This window comes from Ranitomeya imitator, chromosome 2 (genome assembly GCF_032444005.1).
Source record: "Ranitomeya imitator isolate aRanImi1 chromosome 2, aRanImi1.pri, whole genome shotgun sequence".
Taxonomy (NCBI): Eukaryota; Metazoa; Chordata; class Amphibia; order Anura; family Dendrobatidae; genus Ranitomeya; species Ranitomeya imitator.
In genome coordinates, this window is record NC_091283.1 from 719,174,611 (window position 1) to 719,182,854 (window position 8,244).

The 8,244-nt window shown below is 37.8% G+C and overlaps 1 long non-coding RNA gene across 1 annotated transcript; it reads right to left on the minus strand.

The window, feature by feature from the left end:
- Positions 1–3,232: 3,232 nt before the first annotated feature.
- LOC138665567 (uncharacterized) lies at positions 3,233–6,538 on the minus strand. Its single transcript, XR_011318487.1, has 3 exons — positions 6,411–6,538; positions 4,789–4,851; positions 3,233–3,410 (listed from the first exon to the last, which is right to left on the minus strand). It is a non-coding gene; the product is annotated as an uncharacterized lncRNA (long non-coding RNA).
- Positions 6,539–8,244: the final 1,706 nt, after the last annotated feature.

Below are 8,244 nucleotides of genomic sequence, written 5' to 3' on the forward strand. Positions count from 1 at the left end.
GTTACTGACCTGCCCCTTGGATATGACAAATGGTGGATTAGTCTGAATGTATTGGGTTCATTTTTTGGCACAACTCCCAATGGGGGTACCACTACGTCTTCTAAGGAAAGTGTTCTGAATGGATCCGCCGCCATTCTACCTAAAGATATTTATTTTTTAATTTTTTTTATCAAGACCTCTGGGTGTTGGTAGAGTGAGTTTAGATTTTTACTCCAGCCTTTCTTGATATTAGAAGGGCATGACATGCCTATATCTGTGTCTCCTCCTCCTTTTACTCCTCTCCACCTCTTTTCTTTTCACATGATTATATGTAGTTGTGACTTTTCCATGTTTGTTGTGTCTTCTGAGCAGTTTGTCAGCTTTTGGACACTTTTTAAGGTTTTTTCTATGTGTTTTCAATGTGTTTGTATGTGTTTGTGTTTGCCTACCATTGGTTTCAATGGGGTTCGATGGTGTTCGTCGAACGTTCGACGAACAGTTCGGCGAACACCTCCCTGTTCGACAAACCGAATCGAACCCGAACACTAGGGAGGTGGCTCAACACTACCAGCAATTTCTCATTTTTACAACACCATTTTTTTAGGAACCACGTCACATTTGAAGTCACTTTGAGAGGTCTATATGATAGAAAATACCCAAGTGTGACACCATTCTAAACACTGCACATCTCAAGTTGCTCAAAATCACATTCAAGAAGTTTATTAACCCTTCAGGTGTTTCACAGGAATTTTTTGAATGTTTAAAAAAAATGAAAGTTTAACTTTTTTTCACAAAAAATTTACTTCAGCTCCAATTTGTTTTATTTTACCAAGGGTAACCAGTAAAATTGGACCACAAATGCTGTTGTACAATTTGTCCAGAGTACACGGATACCCCATATGTGGGGGTAAACCACTGTTTGGACGCATGATAGAGCTTGGAAGGGAAGGACCGCCGTTTGACTTTTCAATGCAAAATTGAATGGACTTGAGATAGGACACCATGTCGCATTTGGAGAGCCCCTGATGTGCCTAAACATTGAAACCCCCCATTAGTGACACCATTTTGGAGAGAAGACCCTCCAAGGAACGTATCTAGATGTGTTGTGAGAACTTTGAACCCCCAAGTGTTTTACTACAGTTTATAATGCAGAGCCATGAAAATAAAAAATCATTTTTTTTCCACACAAATCATTTCTTAGCCCCCAGTTTTGTATTTTCCCAAGGGTAACAGGAGAAATTGGACCCCAAAAGTTGTTGACCAATTTGTCCTGAGTACGCTGATACCCCATATGTTGGGGTAAACCCCTGTTTGGGCACACGGGTGAACTCGGAAGGGAAGGATCACTGTTTTACTTTTTCAACGCAGAATTGACTGGAATTGAGATCTTATGCTATGTCGCGTTTGGAGAGCCCCTGATGTGCCTTAACAGTGGAAACCCCCCAAGTCTAACTGAAACCCTAACTCAAACACACCTCTAAGCCTAATCTCAACCCTAACCACACTCTTAACCTGAACATGCCCTAACCCTAATCCCAACCCTTAACACACCCCTAACTCCAACACACCCCTAACCCTAATTCCAACCATAACCCTAACCACACCCCTAACCCTAATCCCAACCATAAATGTAATCCAAACCCTAACTTTAGCCTCAACCCTAACCCTAACTTTAGCCCTAACTGTAGCCCCAACCCAAACTGTATCCCTAACCCTTACTTTAGCCCCAACCCTAACCTTAACTTTAGCCCAAACCTTAACCCTAACTTTAGCCCCAACTCTAACCCTAACTGTATCCCTAACCCTTACTTTAGCCCCAACCCTAACCCTAACTTTAGCCCAAACCTTAACCATACTTTAGCCCCTACTCTAACCCTAACTTTAGCCCCAACCCTAACCCTAACTGTAGCCCCAACCCCAACTGTATCCCTAACCCTTACTTTAGCCCCATCCCTAAGCCTAACTTTAGCCCAAACCTTAACCCTAACTTTAGCCTCAACTCTAACCATAACTTTAGCCCCAACCCTAACCCTAACTATAGCCCCAACCCTAACTGAAGCCCTAACCCTAACTTTATCCACAACCCTAACTCTAACCCCAATGGGAAAATGGAAATAAACATTTTTTTTTATTTTATTATTTTTCCCTAACTAAGGGTCACCCCCTTAGGGGGTTTGATTTACTTTTATTGTGTTTTTTTTTATTGGCAGCTGTCACACACTAAAAGACACTTTTTATTGAAAAAAAATAGTTTTTGCGTCTCCACATTTTGAGAGCTATTATTTTTTTCATATTTTGGTCATGTAAGGTCTTTTTTTTTGCGGGACAAGTTGACGTTTTTATTGGTACCATTTTCGAGCACAGGACTTTTTTTTATTGCTTTTGATTCTGATTTTTGTGAGGCAGAATGACCAAAAACCAGCTATTCATGAATTTCTTTTCTGAAGGGCGTTTATACCATTACACGTTTGGTAAAATTGATAAAGCAGTTTTATTCTTTGGGTCAGTACGATTACAGCGATAACTCATTTATATACTTTTTTTATGTTTTGGAGCTTTTATACGATAAAAACTATTTTATATAAAAAATAATTATTTTTGCATCGCTTTATTCTAAGGACTATAACTTTTTAATTTTTCGCTGAATTGCGGCTTGTTTTTTGCAGAACAAGATGACGCCCCCTCCCTGCGCGATGCTTCCTTATGCCACCGGAACACTGTGATCATGTTTGATCGCAGTGTTCTGGGGGTTATTGTGCCGTGACGCATCCTGGCACATACTACCGGATGTCACCTGCGATAGTCAGCTGACACCTGGCCGCGATCGGCCGCGATCGGCCACGCTCCCCCCGTGATGCGGCTGATCACCTTAGATGTACTATCCCGTCGGTGGTCATATGGGCCCATACCACCTCGACGGGATAGTACGTCTAATGTCAAAAAGGGGTTAATGAGAAAAAAAATACTTTTTTGCATTTACCATATGGCTGCAATGAAACAAAGAGTGAAAAATTTAAAGGGGTCTGAATACTTTCCGTACCCACTGTAGCTCAGGCCAAAGTGTACCTATAGTTATGAGAGTGGGTGGCCATATTTGCTATCAAAGTTTTTCTCTTTGACACAAACCCACAATGCCTCTGTTCATATTAACGTTTGCTTCGTACTTAAAGCGCCTTTCATGCAGATCCATATTACTGAATATAAAAAGTAATGTGTATTTTTAAACATTCAAAAAAAAACAAAGAATGCGGACTTCATTTTATTATGTAAATAATTATTTATTGAACTTTAGCATTTCTTTAAAATTTAACATTCAGATTGAGATTTTGAGCATTATGATTGCTTCATCCATCCACCAGTCAGCTTCTCACCAACTTGTCCTGTTACTTGATCACATGTGTTTTTGGCAGCTTCACATCCTTTGTCAATGACTGAAACAGAATGGAACCGGTTATAGATGCTAGCTTAGAAAAACTTGTTTGAACACATGCTAAACATAGCAATAGATATACATTAAAAATAGTTTATTAGACCACCTAATGAGTATGTGATATACAGTATATCTGTTAAAACGGATGAATGGTAGACCATTCAAGAAATTAGTACAACCAAAAGGAGAACACCGAACTTGAGGTCAAAATAGAGTGTGGAACATACCGTAGGTGAAAGGATAAAATACCTTTATTAACATGAGTTGTATATGATAGCCCTACATACAAAAAGGTGCTATTATTAAAAATGACACCTAAGAATTACTCAGATAAAAAGATACACTCATGATTAAAAGTGCGCTGCACTTGATCCGAGGACAACCTATGTAATCACCTCATTCTTTATTCATGTCCCCCTCATGGGATCTATAGGTGCTGTTGCCTTGCTCTACACAGACCATTGTGTTATAGTAGCCATATCTGGTGTGTATTAGAATACTGTCTTAATTGACAGATGCCTTCTAACTACAATTGCCTTTGTCTTGTATACTGGCTCTTGTAGTACTCATCCCTCATACCTCCTTCTCCTCTCTCATTTCTAGACATACATGATTCCCTTTGAATGCTATTGATATAATGGAAATATATGTATTGTTCTACAATTTACCTGGTGGTTTGTTCTTTTAATCATATGTGTATATTAATCATGTGTAATTCTTACACATAATTTTTTAATAATTTTCTGTTTATTACAAATGTGGGCACCTCTTTTTATGTAATAATATCTATACCACTCATGTTAATAAAGGTATTTTCTCCTATCACTTATGTTCCACACTCTTCTTTGACCTCAAGTTTGGTGTTCTTTTAGAAAAACTAGTGTAGAGTTAGCCTCTATGCAGTCTACATGCCCATGGCAATCTCTACTAGGTATAGGATCTGTCTTGTGCCTTACATTATGCTGTACATGTCCACCTTTCTGCAGATCAATCTTTTGTATATCGGACACATCTTTGCAAGAAATGCAACTAATTGCAGGATATGTTAGAAAATAGTATTCCGGCATAAATCCTACTCCAGCCTATGTAGACTTTGCTGGAGATTGTACCTCATTGGTGATGATTGCATGTACAACACATGTCCGCTGAATCCAGGCATGATCCATGGCAGTTGTGTGATGTTACTACAAGTCATTGCTCTATGAAAATAAAGAGACCAGCAGGGATCTCCACAACATCGACTTTGGAGCCGCTAAATAGCAGGTCGGACAATGCCTTTAAAATTCTTTTAGGAATTGAAAGACTATTTATTTATGGCTTATAAACATATGTAATTACATGAACATTTTGGATATGTGTAGAAGCTGACATAAACCTACCTTTTTCACCAATTTCTTTTGCTTTATCAACACAATCTTGGGCTGTGTGTTCTCCTTGCTTAACTGTTTAAAAAATAGAAATCTGTCAAGCCTTCTGCTGTATAGACATTATAAGATGCAGCAGTGTTTGGGTAGAAGTTTATTCCGATAAGATTTGACTAATGCAATGTATTTTGTGAAGATATTCTAATTGCTATTGAAAAGTCATGGGGTGGTGCCTTCATCCAGAAGAGTCACAGTCAGTCTTCAAACAATCCCTTCCAGGTCTGATATCTCACTGTCTTCTCCACCTCACTACCAGTTCCCTCAAGCTTTCACACATGTGCCATTGCCTTGTATGTCACTGGTGTGCCCAGTACAGCCAGGTTTTACTCTCCGAACATCAGCCGCGTAGCCACTAAACCTGGCAGAAGTACACCTCGCTACACACAATATTATATGTCCGATTTAGAAATAATGTTTAAACTTAATTTTACTTTTTAGTTTTCTGAGCCCACATGCAAGGATTATGTTATATTACTTATAGAGTAATTTCCATTCAGTCTACAGAGTGTGCAGATTGCTTACTCATGAAAAGATGTAGGCTTGTACTAAATAAAATTCTGCATTAACTATTTATTTTGCAATGCTTGGATACTTGACAAAGTTAACAGAGAATACACATAAGATCATTCTTAACCAGACTACTAATTGCTGACATTACTACAATTTCCCCAAGTAAAACATAAACCAAATTCTATTGTTTTTTTTCTTTAATATCTTTGAATTTTTTTTTTTGGGGGGGGGGGTTCATAAATGCCTTATTACTTATTAATTAAGTAAAGTCTCAAAGCATTCAGTATATTGAGTAGCACAAGTTCGGCACCGTAAACCTTGACCGATGGATGCACCCCATCTATGAGCTTTGTATACAGTGATCAATCGTCAATACTATGTGGACCCTTTAGCACTAGGTCTGGGGTGCAGTTCTTATGAGCACATTTAGTGTAAAATGTATAAACCATTAAATCACCTTTCAATTACTGTCAGAATTGAAAATCAGAAGGACCTCATCCTTATGGATCCCTTCAGATGTGTTCTTTAAAAGCTCGTGTAGAAAACCGTATTTTTGGTCCAAGTGCGATCCGATAAAGAATTTGACTGCAATCCGAACAATGTTATGCTATGGGGCTTTGTACATATCAGACTTTCTCATTCGACTGAATATGTCCAAGAAGAAAATTGGACTACACAGACTGATAGAATGGTGAAATTAACCCTCCCCCGCCCCCTGATCTCTTCCACATCTGAGAAAAATCGGATATCACTATGATCAAACTCTGATCAGAGTGTGATTAGACCGATTTTCTCGGATGAGAGAACATGATCGTGTGACCCCAAACTTAGAGAGGAACACAAGGTGCAAATAAATTACTATATACTAGCAAGGGGGACACAAAATTCTTTAAACCAGAGAATTCTTTAAACCAGAGAATCTCATGTCAATGGAAATAAAAAACGAATAGCAAACATTAAACTTAGAATGCATCTTTAATCATGTTAGCTACATATTATTTGAGGCGTTTTATTTCTACCCTCTTATCCCATTATATCTCTATGGATTGACTCCGTTCATTTCTCACCTGCTTCTTCAGCTTTCTTCTGTGCTTGGCTTAAGAAGCTTGACATGATTCTATGGTATCTGGCAGTAGTGATTGAAGTTTTCCTGTGAAATATCTGGATGAAGGTGCAGTGCTCTCTCATATTTAAGCCCGCGGACCCCTCCCATTAACAACTAAGTACAAGATTTCTCAGAACATGCCTGCCACATGAGCAATGCTTGTCTGACGTTACTAATTAGTAATTACATGGAAGTGTAGTGAAGTAATATCAGCAATATTTATTTTGGACCTCTGGGGCAATCAATTTGCTACTTTGTACTTTTTGTACCTCAGACAAATATTAAGGCTACATTCCCATGATGAGTTTTTTTGGTGAAATTTTGACTTTGCTGATTTTCTGCAGTATTTCTGCATCTATTATGTAAGTTAGGTTATTTGTGTGTTTTCACTGCTTCTTTGAGTGCATTTTTTTCATGCGTTTATTGATTTTTTGACGCCGAAGTTATTGTTACTTTTTGTTTTGTTTTCGATTCTTACCATTTGTGACAAAACTTCAAGTGCATAATACATGCATTTTTATTATGTTTTGGCTCCGTAAATGCAGTAAGAATGCACGTGCATTTTTTACCTGTGGATTTTCTGCATCTACTGTAATTCTATGGGGATAATCAGCACATAAAACTCGGCATTCTCACAAGAGAAGTTGACATATTGTGGATTTGAAACTCTCACTGAAGGTCAGTTTGCATAGTTTTAATCACTGACTTAACATTATGTATAAATAATTGCAATAAAATGTAATCTTTATTAAGCTCCTTTAACAATAGGAAACTTTCATATAAAAGCATAAAAGCAATACTGTGTGTGCAAGTCATATGCCAGTCTGAGTGATTCCTATACACAGTAGGGGCTAATAATGCCCGAATTCAAAACTATATTGTCCCTACCTTGCTGTGGAGGTTGGCACCCTAATATTGCACAATTGGCGCCCCTGGTCTCCGTCAGCTCTCCCTGAATGACCCTAAAAGGCCCTACAATAGGAAAGGGAGTTAGAGTCACATATAGACATAGACTATTTAAACGGACATGGTCCAGATCGTAGTGACTTCCCCTGATAAAGCTACTCAAAGTTGCGACATGTATTGGGTCCGGCCGGCATATGTGATATTTTAATCTGGTAAATATTTCTTTCTGCATTCATGGTCTTTAGTTGGCTTATGAGAGGTATTGTGTATGAAATTTATTAGTGTCTGTATACATCTCTCTGCGTAGTTTCTTTCAACGTAGTCCATGCTCCTGCGATCCAGCACAGTTTAGCATTGCATGCATTCATGCATTATCTGTTATGGAATTTTCTCCCTGTTGATGAATCGCTTCTGCATGGCACTTTTTGTGATTTCTTAGATTAAAAAATTCTGCATTTATCACTCTATGAACCATCTTGCAATTGAGCTCACGCCCCCATGATTCAGCACAGCTTAGCATTATATACATTTATACATAATCCGTATATTTTTTGATGCTAGCTTATATTTGCATGGTTCATTTTATTAATTTATATATCCTAAATAATAAATAATTATCACAAAATAACTATACAATTTGCCATCTATTAGCCACATGTTGTGTATCACTGAGAATATTTATTGTACTGATATATGTGATATAAGGGATATTTTTCCTTCACATTCCTGCCTTTCACTTCTATTGCATGTGTTTTTTCATGTTTTTTAATTGTTTTTAATCTTATAATCATCTTCTGGCATTTTGTATAATAAAGCTGTATTATTCATAATTACTGTGTGTGCACTTTCATTTGCGCTACCCTTCTTTCTCTTCTGTTCCCATAGACATA